This window comes from Alligator mississippiensis, chromosome 1 (assembly GCF_030867095.1).
Source record: "Alligator mississippiensis isolate rAllMis1 chromosome 1, rAllMis1, whole genome shotgun sequence".
Lineage (NCBI taxonomy): Eukaryota > Metazoa > Chordata > Crocodylia > Alligatoridae > Alligator > Alligator mississippiensis.
In genome coordinates, this window is record NC_081824.1 from 5,211,569 (window position 1) to 5,228,276 (window position 16,708).

Below are 16,708 nucleotides of genomic sequence, written 5' to 3' on the forward strand. Positions count from 1 at the left end.
CAGCCAGCAGAGCCCTGGGGCTTAAGCAGGGGGTGACAGCAGTCCTGGGGGCAGCTTTTACTGCACAACAGCAGTTTTCTTGGCCCTTGGTGGAGAAGCAGGTGTAGAAACCCCCAGCCTGGCTACCTGCAGGCTCCGCGTGGCGTCCTGGTACAGAGCTGGATAGGTAGGTATACGCCTTGGGAGCCTAGGAGCCAGCAGCCTCTTGGCTCTCGCTGTCAAGAGGAAGGAGGTCATTCCTGCTTCCCCTCCGAGCGAGACCCACGCCAGCCTGGCGCCTGGCCAAGAACTTCACGCTGTGTTGCTCTGGGTGTCACCTGGGGTGTTAGAAAAGCAAAAGCCCTCCTTCAAAGGCCTCCTGCTGGCGCATGGGCAGGGCAGGTGAACTGTGGCTCAGCTGGAGCCGGCGGAGGTGTGAATCCCCTGCACACACAATGCAACTGCTTAGCAGGCGGATGAAAGGCCAGCCCCTTTCCCCGGCAGACCTCTAGGCATTGAGTTAAGCTTCAGGATCCCCTGCAAAGCCAGTAACAGCGTGTGCACGGGCACTACTGCCCTCTCCTGCACGGAAGCAGAACTGCATGCACGTGTGTCCTAAGCCCTGTACCGCTAGCAGCTTGTGGAGATTCTCCTTCTCTTCAAGTGCCTTGGGGCCTGGGCTTTCTGAACGGGAGGATGCGGGTGCAGCTGTTGTGAAGTGTTCTGGAGTTGCTCTGGAGTTGCCAGAGGGAAATCGGAGCTGGGTTTTTCTCTTCAGTGTATATAGGGCATGGGAAGCTTAAGGGAGCTGGCCAAGACGGTATGGGGCCTCAGTGGCAGAGCTGTGAATGGAAGCTATGCCATCCCCTTCACCCCACAGTGCCACTGCAATGCCAACACCTCCTTTCCAGCCTGCCTGCACCCTCTCCTGCTGTGCAGAGGCAGGCATCCAGCCCAGCACCTTGGCGGGAGCACAGACAGGCGTGGCCGAGGCTTGATAGGGAGCAAGGCTCCGGTGCGGACTCGCGCCGCTTATCTCTGAGCAGCGGGTCTTTCAGACTTTGAAGCCAACATATAATTAGAACGACAGTTATTTGGCGTGGCAAGATAACCCCGCTGTGAATGCCCCTGAGGCTCACGGGGGCTTTGGCAGGCTGCAACTTCAGCACGGCAAAGCCACCGAGCCAGAGCAGTCAGCCACGCAGCAAAGCCAGGAACAAGCAGGGCAGCCAGACGTGTGGGTTAATGATTCCCAGAGGGCTCGGGTTCAGCTGCTTTGAACCCACCTTGGTGCTTTGGGAGGTCGCTCTCAGCCGCCTGGAGGGCTGTGGCCATGCCGTCAGTCCCTCCCCCGTCCCTGGGCCCTTTCACCTGCTGGCAATTAGTGATCTGTGGCACGCTGCAGCCTCAGATGTGATGGCAGTGGAGAGCCGTGGGACCCAGCGAGGCTCAAACAGTTGGCGTAGTCCTGACACGACAGAGCAGCATTCAGGCTTCACAACCTGCCCGGGAACCTGGGTGACTTCGCCCACCTACCCAAGCATGTCCACGCTCCACTGCAGGCCCTGGTGGGCACATAGGGTGGGCATTTCCCTAGCTATTCCACATGAAAGCGAAGCTTGGACTGGGCAGGTCTTGGGTTGGGGCCCTGCTTCCTGCAGCCCCTCATCAGCCCTACTCCTTTTCTCATCTCTTGGGCACTGCTTGAAAGCCAGCTCAGGTTGGAAATGATCCAAACTTCCCACCACTTGGCAGCTGCTTGCGGGGTCCACGGGAAAGGTGTTTGATGGGTCTCAGTACAGCTGCACCATCGCAAAACAACCCACCAGCAGAGCAGGCCTGAACTGACAACCCTGGGAACCGCTCCTGGACCAGGAGCAATGCACCAAGGAGAGTTAAGGTCCCCTTGCACTGCAAAGGTGACACGTCCACTGGTGCTGCCTTGTTGTGGGGCAAAGTGCAGGACTTCTTGCTCCCGGCAAGTTCAAAGGCCTTTCTCAGATGCATTATGAGTTATCACTGTAAGATGATAATTCTTGAAGTCCTTTAGATCGAGCAGCAAATCATAACGTGGAACTGAGATGGTGCCGTCTGAGTCAACAAGGGGCCCTGTCGCTCCATTAACCCAGCTGGAATCGTCTCTGGCGAGGCACTTCCTTGATCGGATTTATCACCCGTGGTGTTTATTTACACCTGAACAAACAGAGCGAGACTAGTAATAACTTGGAGTTTAGACCCGCTTCGATTTCTCATTGCTAGAGAGCCCGGCACATTCCTGTCATAAGGCAAGTGCAGAAATGCATGAAGGGACAATGCAACCCTGTGCAAAAACAAACAGCCGGGCCCAGGCGAGCTGGGAGGCTGGGAGATGCTTTTGACAGCTCTGCAACTCTGGACTGAGTCAGGACTGCTCTCCTGTGTCATCGGGCTGTGGGACATGTGGCTCTTTCCCCTGTGACAAATGGAGGAAGGAAGGGCTTGAGGCAACAGCAGAAGACAAGTTGCAACAAGGGCATGACACGCCGGACACCGGTAACAGACGGGTTGCTCTTTCCTGGCCGCACTATGACCCGGGTGTGGGTCATAGTTACCAAAGTTCATTCTCCGGGTGAGATGAGCGTCATCTGGACCCGGCGGCTGCTGCTGCATCTTCCCATTAAAAAGAATCCAGGTTTTAAGAGATTCAAGTTGCAACCTGCGCAGAATGATCCAGCCCAGCAAGGAAGCACGTTAAGGGAGATGTTCCTTCAGCTCCAAGAGCAGCAGGATGGTGGAACCAACTTCCTTGGGGAAGTTGTGGGATTTCCTTCCCTGGAGGTTTCCAAAAACAATGCATCTGTCTGGGCTGGGTCAGGAACAGCGTGTCCTGCATCTGTGCAGGGGCTTGGACTAGATGACCTTGGAGAGCCCTTCCAGCCCAAGGGTGGGATGGAGGTTGGAGGAGATGGCTTGAAAGGACCGAGGATCAGTCCTGCTTCCTATGAGCCATGGCAATAGCGACCATTGCTCATCTGATCACGTGGCCCAAAGCAGGTTGCTTCTGCAGTGGCCCAATGGGAAGCTAAAGTGGGCCCACTACTAAGAGCCTTATGGTTGCAGCTTTTGAAGCATTTTCTGGCCAGTGGTTGTAGGGAGTGTGATACTTCTAGCTCAGGAGCCTCTATAAGTCTCCAAGCAGCACCGTGAGCACGCGTTAGGGCTGCGTTGGCTTAGCTGTGCTGACAACCCTGCGAATTTCTGCAAAGACCCCCCCCCCCCATGTCAGGTCTGTACTGCTGCTTCTCCTTTCCAGCCACGCTCCTGCGTCACCCAGATGCTTACGCTGCATCCCCACTGCTTCTGGGGAGGCTGCTCTCAAGCATGCACCACCCATCCATCTCACACTCAGCAGACCCAGCAGCATGCCAAGAAAGCCCCTCCAGAGGCTGCTCATCATGACAGCTCTCAGGACCCATGTCCCCTGGCGTGCTTGAGAGCAGCCTCGCCAGTGTATTGTTGGGTTTGGCATGTGCGAGCAGGGGGAGGCCCTTCCCCGCTGTGCCCGCACCATCTTCAGAGCCAGGTCCTCCGGCTGTTGGCTTGCAAAAGGATTTGCTTGGGATTCTTTTCTCAAGGAGGGTGGGGATTGGGAGCTCAGCACCGCTGAGCCACAGGCTTCAAGGCTTCTCCCAACAGCGGTCCAAAATCAAGGCAAGCTTTAGCTGACTTGACTGCAGCTTACCCACCTGGGGACAGCAACTGGGATTGACTTCACAGGGATATCAGGGGGCTTAATTAACTGGCTTCCTTGAGTTGATGATGCCATGGAGAAGTGGTGAAGGCCCTGCCCTCTGGTTCCTGGAGGGAAGTGATGGGTGGAGGTTGCAGCCATGTTGGTCTAAGGACACGGGCAGACAAGGTTCTTTGGGTAAATCCGATATCTTTTATTAGACCAACTCAAATAATTGGAAAAATTCTTCTTTGCAAGTTTTCAGATCTAAATTCCCTTCATCAGGCTGAGGAAGCATCTGCAGTTGGTCTGAGGGTTTAAGGGAAGAGGGTGTTTTCATAGACTTCATAGATTTCATAGACATTAGACATTAGGGCTGGAAGGGACCTTCTTATTCAAGTGGGTTTACTTGTTCAGCCAGCACTGACGGCCGGGGCACTTTGACCACTGGTTGCTGGTGGATCTGCTCCATAATGCAAAGCAGGAGAGTCGATTCCCTTCGCACTTCTGGAGTGTCACGTGGAGATGCTGGGAGTGTGCCGGAGAGGCTCCTCTTTGGCATGTGGAAGGCGTGTTTGTTGAAGGCCCAAATTCTGCTATGGCCCACACCTCACACTGACCTTGGTGAGGCCAGCAATTGCACATCTGGGGGATCATCCGAGACCCGAAGGAGACCCACAAGCATAGCAAGGCAGCAAGCAGTCCCTGGTTATCGCACGGAGACAGAGGCTCAGGGAGGGTTGTAGCAAGTGTAACTTCAGGAAGAAATGGCTCCTGATTGAGTGGCTCCAAAATCAGTTTGTCAGACCTCGGCTTCTGGATGCTGTCCCTTGGGGACGTGTTGTCCTGCTGAAATGTTAAATGGGCCAGGTGTGCATGCAGCTGGCCGTGAACACTGGTGGCAGGACGAGAGGCAGACCTGGACTGTTCCTGTTCCCAGTCCGATGGTTGCTTTGTTCTTGTTCGGATGATGTGTCCCGCTCTGAGGAAGACGTGCTCCCCTTGGTGCTGAGCGTTGCTGCCCCTGGGTTGTTGGAGCAGTAAATTACACACTGTGTAAGGAGGGGGAAATGGGAGCGATGGGCCAGTGTGAAAAAAAATCTTCCTCCATGCTTTCCTTTTCAAGCTGCGCAGCTTTGCTGCATGACAGTTAATGACTCAGAAAACTGTCTCGAGCCAGCTCACGTGCAAGGGCTGTGCGAGCTTCCCTTGCAGCTCAGCCCTTGCGTCCCACCCCTGTCCTGTCCTGGTCAGTCCCCTTGCCTCCTCAGTCCTGACCCAGCAGCAGGTATGAACAGGGCTCAGCTTCTAGCAAGAGAAGCAGGGTCAAATACAAGGTGGCCTTGACTCATTCCTCACCCCCTCCTACAACTGCCCCCTCCTTGTCCTCCAGCACAGATGCAGAAGTTTCTCTCCTGATCTCCCCCGCACTCACTCTCGTTTCCCTCCTCCCTAACCTCTCAAACTCCCTTGGGCTCTTGCCTTCTCAATAGCTATGCACTTGAGTTTCTGCCATCTAAAAAAAAGAAGTGTCCTTGACCCTAGCTTCTGCTCTCACTGCTGCTCCACCTTCCTATGCCCTCCCCTGGAGCATGCGCTGTCTACAACCTCCGTCGGGGTGTCTCTCCACTCCAGCTCCTGTTCCTCGTTGCTCCATCAAAACTGCTCTTAGCAAAGTGCCTGAGGACCTGTTCATAGCCCACGCGGTGAACCTGCGCTTGCCCTCATTCTCCTTGACCCATCAGCTGCCTTTGACAATGGGAACCTCACGGCTCACGTGTTTTTTTTGCCATTTTATCTTCCTTTGGCTTCCTTGACTCCAACCTCTCCTGTATCATTTCTTTCCTCTCCTAACAGTTCCTTGTGTTGTCTCTTTGGAGGATCCACCCAATGGTCCCTCCAGCTTTATGGGAAGATTTCACAAAGCTTGGTCATCATGTGTGTACCTCCCTCTTCACACTCTTGCTGGGTAATCTCGACACAGATACAATTTCAGCTACTCTCTGTGCCGGTGACTCCCCTCATGGTACCTTTCTTCTCACCTGACTCCTGTCCAGACAAAAATCTCAGCCTTTTCTCTCGCTATTAGCTCAAGCTTAACACGGCTGATACAGAGCTCTTCGCCTTCCCACCAAAGCCCTCCCCGCTACCTCTCCTCTCAAACACTGCGTCGAGCACCACCATCTTATTTGGCACTAAGGTCCATAACCTGGACATCATCTCTGAGCAGGACTCCTCTCTAGGTCAATGCTTAGGCTTCTGGGCATGGAGACTACTCTATCTTATAATCTTATTGCTTCCTTGAGCTCCTCATTCTCTCTGTGTCTGCCCGTTGTCTATCTTATACTCAGGTTTAAAGCAAAAGAGCAGCTGGCAGTCTCTCTGTAGCCCAGTGGCCTGGGCTGCTAGGCACTCCAACAATGCAAATAATATATATTAATGGTTAATTAGCACAATGGAGCCTTAACTAATCCTCTTTAAAGCCTTACAACACTGTAAATGTTGAATGTTGATAATTGATCCAACTCCCATTGAAACCAGGGGGAAATCTCATTGCATTGGATTGGACCCTTAGAGGCAGAAGAGCTGATTTCAGACTCTTGGTAAAGCACGTGCATGGCCTCTGGGTGTGACGGTATTAGGAGATGAGCAAGCAGTGCTGTTATCTCACCAGGGTGAAATCCCATAGCATTTCCTATCTTCCACCCAGGAAGCATGTCACAACATCCAGCTGAATTACAAGCCCGGGCTTTTCTCACTTTCCGTAATCGTGTCTCCTGATGCTGCTTTCATTTAATCACATGAAGGACTTTAGTCAGCAAAAAAGCAAAACCTCATTGTTGGCTGGAGATGATGGGGTTGGCTTAGCTGACCGTTAACACGGTGCTCATGGCTGGGTTTACGTGTCTCAGCTCATGGCAGGCTGGCTGGCAGTGAAGAAACACATGAGGGTGAGGTGCTCAGATGCAGCTGGCTCATCTGTGGGATTAGTAAGATTTACCAAAAAAGGACTGCACATTAAAAAAAAATCTATGTACATTAGCCCTCACCCAGTGTTTCATAGTTTCATAGTTGGTCGGGTTGGAAGGGACCTGAGTAGATCATCAAGTCCGACCCCCTGTCATGGCAGGAAAGAGTGCTGGGGTCAAATGACCCCAGCAAGGTGTTCATCCAGCCTCCTCTTAAAGACCCCCAGGGTAGGAGCCAGCGCCACTTCTCTTGGAAGTTGGTTCCAGATCCTAGCCGCCCTGACAGTGAAGTAACGCCTCCTGATGTCTAGCCTGGATCTACCCTCTGCCAGCTTGTGACTGTTATTTCTTGTCACTCCTGGTAGTGCTCGGGGGAACAGGGACTCCCCCAATGCCTGCTGGTCCCCCCTGACTAGCTTGTAACAGGCCACTAGATCCCCCTCAGCCTTCTCTTGTGGAGGCTGAACAGGTTCAGGTCCCGTCGCCTCTCCTCGTAGGACCTGCCCTGCTGCCCCCGATCATGTGGGTGGCCTCCTCTGGACCCTCTCCATGCTGTCCACATCCCTCCTGAAGTGCGGCGCCCAGAACTGGACGCAGTACTCCACCTGTGGCCTGACCGGTGTCGCATGGCAGGGGAGATCACCTCCTTGGACCTGCTGGAGATGTATCTGTGGATGCATGACAAGGTGCGGTTGGCCTTTCTGACTGCATCCCCACGCTGTCGCCCCATGTTCATTTGGGCATCAATAATGACTCCAAGATCCTTTTCTGCCTCTGCGCTGACGCAAAGGGAGTTCCCCAGCCTGTAGGTCTGGTGCTGGTTCTTCCTCCCCAGGTGCAGCACCGTGCACTTGTCAGTGTTGAACCCATCCTGTTCTCATCCACCCACCCCTGGAACCTGTCCAGGTCCGATTGCAGCCTATTCCTCCCTTCTAGCGTGCCCACTTCCCCCCACATCTTCGTGTCAGCTGCAAATTTGAACAGGGTGCTTTTCAACCCCTTGTCCAAGTCACTGATGAAGACGTTGAACAGTGTGAGCCCGAGGACCGAGCTCTGGGGAACCCCACTGCTCACATCCCTCCAGGTCGAAAATGACCCGTCCAGCACCACTCTCTGGGTGCGGCCCTCCAGCCAGTTAGTGACCCATCTGACTGTGTAGGTGTCGACGCCACAGTCCCCTAGTTTTTTAATGAGAACGGGGTGAGAGAGAGTGTCGAAGGCCTTCCTAAAGTCCAGAAAGACTACGTCCACTGCTACCCCTGCGTCTAAGGATGTTGTGACCTGGTCATAGAAGGCCACCAGGTTGGTCTGACAGGACCTGCCTCTAATGAACCCGTGCAGGTTGCCCCTAAGCATGACCTCCCCTGCTGCCCCTCGCGGACATGCGCCAGGATAATTCTCTCAAAAAGCTTCCCCAGGACCAAGGTAAGACTAACTGGCCTATAGTTTCCTGGGTCCTCCTTCCTCCCTTTTTTGAAAACGGGGACCACATTGGCTCTTTTCCAGTCCTCTGGCACCACACCAGAGCACCACGAGTGCTCGTAAAGCCGTGCCAGGGTCCCGCAACGACCTCTGCTAATTCCCTCATCACTCTGGGGCGGAGATCGTCAGGACCTGCTGATTTAAATACATCCAGTCCCTCCAGAAGTGCCCTGACTAGGTCCTCTCTGACCCTAGGCCTGGGTGCGCCTCCCCTTGGGGCCTAAGGGGGTCCTGGTGCAGGGTGTGACCCGGTCCCTGATCAGAAAAATGGAGGCAAAGAAATTGTTATATAGGTTAGCTTTGTTGTCTGGTGCGACGACCAGATTTCCTAGCATGTCCCGCAGAGGCCCCACGTTACCCGGTACCTTCTTTTTACCCGCTATGTATTTAAAAAAGGACTTCTTGTTGTCCTTGATCCAGGGCACTAGTCCCAGTCCCATCTCCACCTTGGCCTTCCTGACCGCCCCCCTGCAACCCCGAGCACCCGAGGTGTAGTCCTCCCTGGTGATGCCACTCCCTGCCATTGGGTGTACGCCTCCCTTTTAGCTAGGAGACGTTCCTGTATGCTTTTGGTGAGCCATGGGGGCTTTTGTGCCCTCTTGCCCCCTTTGATCTGTGTCGGGATTACCTCCCTTTGGGCCTGGAGGATCGTCTCCTTAAGGAACGACCACTCTTCTTGGACCCCCGACTCCTCTCCCCTCCAGGACCTCAGTGCCTCCCCGGCTATTCTCCTTTCCTCATTGAAGTCCGCCCTCCTGAAGTCCAGGGTGCTGCCTTGCTGCAGGCTTTTGCCACCTTGCGCTGGATGGTGAATTCCAGCAGGTGATGATCGCTGTCGCCCAGGTGGTCGAGCACCCGCAGACCCCTCACCAGGTTGTCGCCCGTGGCCAGGACCAGATCCAACAAGGTGTCTCCCCTGGTGGGGCTGTGCACCTCCTGGGTTAGGTGGAGGTCCTGTATCTCGGCTAGGAACCTACGTGAGCAGTCGGACTTGGCTGACTGCTCTTCCCAGCAGATGCCTAGTTTAAAGCCCACCGGAGGAGATCCGCCAACCTAGAAGAGAGCACACGCTTACCTTTGGGGGAAAGGTGGAGCCCATCCCACCTGAGCATGTCTCTCGTCCTGATGTGTGGGTCGTTGTCTAGGAAGCCGAAGCCCGCCTTGAGACACCATTCCCGAAGCCGCAAGTTGATCTCTCTGATGCAAGTCTCGTGTCGTCTCCCACGTCCGCTCACTGGTAGGACAGAAGAGAATACCACCTGTGCCCCTATCTCCTTCAGCATGCCCCCCAGAGCGTGGTAGTCCATCATCAGGTGATCAGGGCTTCTCCTGGCCGCATCATTAGTGCCCACATGGATTAGGACCACAGGGTAGTAATCGGTGGCCTGGATCATGGCCTGGATCATCCTCATCACGTCCTGAATCTTTGCCCCAGGGAGACAGTAGACCTCGCGTGTTGAGGGGTCCTGGCGACAGATGGGACCCTCCGTACCTCTCAGGATGGAGTCACCTATGACGATCACTCGACGTTTCCTCCTCAGGGTCTGCTTAGCTTCTTCAGCCTGTTCAGAGTGTTTTTATTGCATGTGCAGATAAAATTGCTCTCTACAACAGTGCCATTCCTATCTAACATGAAGGAAAACCTGATATCCCTGCAATGTGTGGATTGCATAACTCTAACACAGTGGATACCAGCCTGGTTTTGCTACCCCCCATAATTGTGTGGTGAGGTTAGGTTGCAATCAGATTGAGAATGTGAGTATGGAAATAAAAATTCTTTGTCCTTCTTTGTAGTCTGTGCCTGAAACCTTGTTAAATATCTCTCCTAATTATACAATTGTTCCAATAAACTATATTACTAAAAACAAAACCCTTGCTCGTCTATAGTACTTTCCACCAGAGGCTCTTAAACCCCTTCACAAATATGAACTAAGCCCTGTGAGCTAATAATAACCCCTCTGCAAAAGTAGGCAGGTATAATCTACATTTTACAGATGGTGGTACCAGGACTCAAAGAGGGCTAAGTGATTTGCCCAAGGTCATCTGAGCTGTCAGTGGCAGAGCCGGGCATCAGATGCTGTGGTCCTCATGGTTATCTCCCTCCACTGGTTTAACTCTAAAGTTATTCCTGATATAAATGAGTGGAGATTCCAGCTACATCTGTCTGTCCATCTGTCATCACAGATATCTCTGTTGCCAGTTATTCCCTCTTGATAACTCCTCGATACTGTTTGGCTTCCAGCCCTCTAGTCTAATCACTAAATAACATGCTGTCACCCACGTTTGCTTACCCTACTTGTTGGCCTAACAATGCAGTTGTTGCTGGTAAAACCCTCCTGTTTCTCCCTTACCCTGTGTCTCATCACACACATGCTGCTTTATGCTAAGTCAAGGTCCCTGAGCGGGACCTATAACTATAGACCTGTCACCATATGCAACTTGATGCTACCATAGGATTGCTGGGCAGCAGAGGAAAAGAAAAATACTGAACTGCCCTTTCCTTGCAACATCTGCTAGTGAACAAAACCCTGGATAACAGCACTGTCCCATGGTGCCGCAGCGTTTAACACTGATGGAAGAGATCAATAGTTTACAGTCCCTAAGTGACTGAGTCCTGCCCCAAAGCACATGTCTATCAGTAGCTACCTCTGGATACTCTAATGTCTGTATCTTGGGTTGCCTCAGAGGATGCACTCTCTGCTCATCTGGGAAGCGCGTGTGGGGCGGGAGTCACCAAACTTTCTCGCTACCTCCCACTCATGGAGTCCAATATAACTTCACAACTGTCTTTTTGTCACTCTCCGAGCTCAAATCCAGAGACCGCTCTGGCTCCAAACACACCAAGAATAACAGTCAGGACTGAGTCTCCCCCGTGGCTCTATGGGAGCAAATACCTGCGAGCCTGAGATGTTAGAGTACAAGCTCCATCATATTCGATTTGGACTCGAGCATCGTTCTTGGATTAGCAAGGCTTGCGGGTGCTCTGGTGGAGGGAAGGCTCACATCTCCTGCTGGAGATGGAGGGAAGATGCGGGGGAAGGACATGCAAGGAACAGAAGTGTTGCAACGGAGGTTGAAATGTAGCAGTGGGATGGGGGTGGAATCCATGTTTGCTCATACAAAGAGAGAAATAAAGATGTTAGACAGAGACAATAAGACTAGAAAAAGAAAGAAAGACTAGAAAGAGGAAGGAGGACACTGAGACTGATAGACCAATGTTCAAAATCTCTAGCATTAGGGCACGTCATAAATACCAGCTCGCTAGCACTAAAGCGCCTTGATATGTTTATTGCCTAAGAATAGAAAGGGAAGCCGGCCTATTTTATTATTATTCTGACACAGTTCCCCTTTTACTGGAGATCTCAAACAAGGAATGAGCGAGGTTTCCTTGGCACAGGGAGGGGAGTCCATCATAATGTCTAGCTTGCATTGTTTTTCAAATGCAAGGCATATTTTATGTGTATGTGTTGGCAAAACCGTGACAGTGGCTGTGGGTTAATTTAGCCTCTGGAGAGATGTCAATTTAGCATGTGGCAAACAAATGTCCCCGAGCAACAACCGCAAGGGAAGATGTAGGCATGGGGCCAGGGTAGCTGGATGGGGGCTCAACAGAGCTTGCTCCAGCTGTGGGAGTGAGTGAAAGAAGAGAGCTGCCTGCCAGGCCTGCAGCCGTTCGGCTCCGTCGTGGCTCTGAAGAGCAAGGAGAGGAGCTCCCTGTTTACCAGCGCTGCAGTCGACCCCTGGGGTTTGCTTTGTGGGGGAGGCAGCGTGCATGCTCTTCATTCTTGCTGCAGCATGCTATAGGGACAATGTCAAGGATGTGAGTTAATTGTGAAAAAAGAGATTTTTTTTTTGTGGAACTGAAAAGGGAGGAACTAGGGCTGGTTGGTGAAGAAGGCTGGGGGAGGGGGGAGTGAGAGCGGTTGTGATTTAGACAGGGAGGGACTGGTAAGGAGACTGGGACTGGGAATGAGACCGAGTACGGGGGCAGGGCCAGTACAGAACCAGTCACACTTGGGAGGAATTAGGTGAAGCATCTGTGACCGCTACAGCACCCTCCCTGCCAGAGCCTGAATGAAACCCAAGTTCCTTGAGTCCCAGCACCCCTCTGCCATCACACTGTGAAACTCCCCGACGAAGTCTGGGCCTCTAGTGCTGCTCCCCATAAAGGACACCAGCCTATGGCCGTCACTTACTCCTTTGCCTCGAGTGGCAGAGGAGATGGGTAACAATTCCCACCCTGCTGATGACCCAGGTGGGTCTGGATACGAGGCTACACGTTGGGATTTCGGTCCTCATTTCTTAGGTTTTTACAAAAAAAGGAAATTGAAAACAAAAGTTGAAAGAACTTTGCAAAGCTAAGCCCTGGGAGTTATAAAACGATAGCGTTGAGGTTCCTTGTGCCAGATTGTCTCCCCTTCCGCTCTGTAGGTACTGCCGCAGTCCCCGGTACCACAGCATCAGGGTGCTCTAGCCATTTCCTTTGAGGTAAGGACATGCTCCGGTGTCCGTTTTAGAGATAAGGGATGAAAGGACTAGGCGACTTGCCCAAGGCCACACACAAAAGTCCGTGGCAGAGAAGGGAAGAGCATCCAGGTTTCCAGATGAGGAAGATGCCTGGCCCTCAGAGATGGACTCCTTCTGAGCACTGTGCAGACAGTGCCTGGGCCGAAGGAGGGCTTCTTATGTTTAACAACATCCCCGGGGCCTGGGGAAAGTCTCTGCTTGTCCGATCGTGTGACCACCCTCCGCCGCCTTTGCTTTACTCTACTAAATTAAGCAGCTTTGCCTGGGCAGACAATCCTCTGCCCTCTGCTGGGTGGAGTCAGGACTGCTCAACCTTGTCATAGACCCTGTACTGAAGACATTTGATTTGGATTATTCTTGTATTTGCAAAGCAATTTATGCTGTGCCAGAGCTAGAGAGGAAAGGGCAAAGCTGAGAGGAAAATGGAAAAGAGTTAAAGAAGAAAAAAGAAACAAGTAAAAAAGGAGGGAAAAGGGGGCTGGTGGGTTTGCTTTTTTTTTAAAGAAAGAGACAAGAAAAAGAAATGGAAAGCAAATCTTGTGGCACATCCTTTCCCCACGCTTTCTTTCTCCTCCCATGATTGTTAACAGGTACTCAGTTCATTGCACGGTTGGGTCCTTAGGGTTTAATCCTGCTGAAGGCAATGGGATTCTGTGAGTTTAAGGAACCGTGCAGGCAGATGCAGACATGCAGAGAGCTGTCTTTCCTACCTGCCTTTAAGGCACCTGAGACACTTTTGGGTGCTGCAGATGCATAATAATAAAGAGGTTACTGCCAGTTATTGCTGCATGCTGTTGTTTCTGCTAAAGGAAATAAAGACTTCCTAGAAGGGAGAATTCAGAGGACTACGTTACCTTGATGTCGCCTAGATAGTGCTAGAGTACTCCTGTGAGTTCCCATATTCAAGTAACCTGGAACAAGCCACTTCCTCCCCCAGCTTCTTTCTCCCCTCCCACCTTTGCCTATCTTAGCTAGACTGGAAGCACTTCTTGGCTGGGGGGATGTACAGCACCTAGCAAACAGAGTCCTTGAGATCTACTTTCAGCGCAACCATAAACCAGTAATGATGGTGGAGTGCAAGCCATGTTGCTGTTCAGAAGCTCCTGGAATAAGGACGCTGTTGGCTGCCTGGTGTTATTTGCAAACTATAACACACAGGTTTTCATCGCTGAGTCGATGCCAAGTTTCCCTGTTAAAAGGAGAAGGCCAGGAGAGGTGGGGTGTGATTAATAGTTAAAAATGTGACTTCTTCAAGCTAAATATGGCTCCGCGGCTTACATCACCCTGAAGTCAGTTATTTGTAAATATCCGTTTCCATTGAGCTTCCCTAATGGGGCTGAGGCACTGTTTCTTTAAGGCAAGAGAGCGCTCTGCTTCCATGTAGGCGTCTGTGCAGAGGGCTGTGCTGCTGAGAGCCAAGTTAAACAACCCGGTTCCCCTCCCCCTCGCACATTTATATATCCAGCCTGTTGAGACTAGATCTCTCTGGCTCGCGTACATTTGGCAGGCAGGGAGCAGAGAGCCGGGCCTGGGTTTGGCTCATATGGCCCCAGCTATTCCTGTGCAAGCTGCAGCACTTAAGCCATGTGGAACCCGGCAGAACCGTGGCTCTTCGAATTTGTTCAAATGAATGACTCCCGCAAGGCCACGAAGGTCTATACCCCAGGGGCGATTCTGGGTAGTGGATTGAAAGCTCAGAGCAATAACAGGGACACGGTAGTTAGAAACAGGCAAGAGCTGTCGCGCCCCCAACCTGCTAGAGCAGGATGCAGCCAAGGTGCTGGCGTGCAGCGCCTGTGACATTGCTAATTCACTTCTGGCCTCTCCTTTCCATGAGGCAGGTCGTGGGGCGGTTTGGGTGCTGTGGGCTGGAGGGGCAGTCGAAGTAGATGATTTTGTGAACCCTTTGGGATGAATTGTCACCGGTGGTTGCACGTGTCCCGGAAAGTCCCTTCCAGCCCTATATGCTACGCTCCTATGATATGGGATTTGCAACCGCTTAGGATGTCATAGGTTACTCCCAGCTTCGCAAGAGCAGCAGCACTAATTCTTCTCTTTTTCCTAGAGGAGCCAACAGAGAGAAAGGAGAAGCTTTAAGCAATAAATATCAGCAGCAGAGAGCCTCCGAGACGCAGCTGCACTGGAATGCACTCTGTCATTGGAAAGCACTATAGACGCTGGCTGGTACGGTACGACGCTCACGCACCACTCGGAAAGGCAGAAGGAAAAGCAGAAGTTGAACTCTAAAGATCATCATTAACAATCCAATTTTCATAAAGTTAAACAAGCAAGTAATTAAGCAGCCTCAGCTTTTGCTGGTACATTTAAGGCAATGTCTTTTGAGGTGAACCTCTGGCCCATGGAGATATTTCTAAGACTCTTCTCACCTGGAAGGGACGTGCTTAATCTCCAGAACAGAGGTTGGCATTCGAGCTTTTCACTTCTAAGATTCAATCCAGCAGAGTAATGGCTAGACGTTACTACCATCCCGGTACAGCTGACCCCAAGCTGTCAAAAATCATGAATCAGGTACCTCGAAATCAAAATGATGATGAGAGGAAGAGCGTGTGTGTGAAACATATCTGAGAGTCTCGTTCTTTGGTTTTAGACCCCCAGGAAACACTAAAGTCACATTTTTGCAAACTTTTCCCTTTAACTATAAGGATTAGCATCTTACTTTTTTAACATGTAAGTGGAGGGTTTCGCACATTCACAAGACTCCGGGATGTGGGGCCTTAAGAAAAAAACGAGCTATCACAGGACTTGTAATCAAATTGTGAGCGTTGGCATCACTGCCATCTAAGTATTACGGTCACAAAAATAATCCTTTTTCCAGATCTGTGCTGTAGCATGTGTAGTAGGATACCATGAGAGATGTCTAGGCTGGCACTACTCGCGCTGCACCTGTTCTGTGGATAAACTAATACAGTTGGTCTCTCTTTGTGATGAGCAATCTTGTGACGTACAGACTAGCCCTGCTGTCTGCTGCCTCTCTACTGCTAGGAGCAATTTTACATTATTATTTTATTTAGTATGAATTTGTACTGTGGCAGCATTTAGATCATTCCAAACCTGGACACTATAGGCATATAAAACCAAAAGAAGGTTCCTGTTTCAAAAGCCTTAAAATAGATGTAAAAGCTGCGAGACAACAGGTGGATATAGCAAAGTGGAAGAAGCTGAAGACAATGGAGAGACTGCAGTGCGTAAGAGTTAGGTAGTACATCTTGAAATAGTTGGTGAGCCCTGGGTTTTTTTGCATACACCACCAGAAGCCTGCCAGAGCAGCCACGTGTACATGTAGCTTGGCTTTGAAGACGGTATGTATAGTTAGTAAGCATGGCTCATTGAACCCTGCTGTGGCCATGGGGGTCCCTCCGGTGATACTTGTCTGCATGGTTCCTTCCTGTTGCATTTTTGGGGGAAAGAGAAAAAGGCACAATGGAGAGAGGTGTGATCAGGGGAAGTGTTAAGACTGCATGCTATTGGGAATGGAAGGTCTGAGTTCTAGGTGCACTGACTTCACATTGTCCCTGCCGACCACCGTTTGAAGCACAGTAACACAGTCATGAAGTTTTTAGGTAGCCAAGGATCTGCTTCAGTTCATGGTTACAACCAAAGGAAACCTTCCTAGTTTTATTTGTGAAGAAATAAAGTCTCTACTCTCTTTTTTAAAAGTGTGTTTATTATTTCCATGACCATTTCATAGCCACGCTTGCTGTATGGTACATCTGGTCTCTTGTAATATACTATAAAATAAAAGCATTGGGATGAAAGTGTTACCATGCATTGTTCCAGATTTTTGCAAAGAATTCAAGCAGAAAACTATGACAGAGCATCCAGTTTGTCTGAAGGAACACAAACCAGACCGTGCAATTACTGTCTGTCTTTTGAATGAAATTTTGAAGGCTTTTTGTCCATAATATAGAATAATGCTGGGGGCCAGTTCTCAAGAAAATAAAATAAAAGCGGCAGAATTATGTAACTCGGGAACGTCCCTGAGGCTACATTGTAGTACAAGCTTCCTATGGATTTTTAACTA

The 16,708-nt window shown here is 51.2% G+C and overlaps 1 long non-coding RNA gene across 1 annotated transcript; it reads left to right on the plus strand.

The window, feature by feature from the left end:
• Positions 1 to 14,140: 14,140 nt before the first annotated feature.
• LOC109282291 (uncharacterized) lies at positions 14,141 to 16,448 on the plus strand. Its single transcript, XR_002089227.2, has 2 exons — positions 14,141 to 14,319; positions 14,732 to 16,448. It is a non-coding gene; the product is annotated as an uncharacterized LOC109282291 (long non-coding RNA).
• The last annotated feature ends 260 nt before the right edge of the window (positions 16,449 to 16,708 follow it).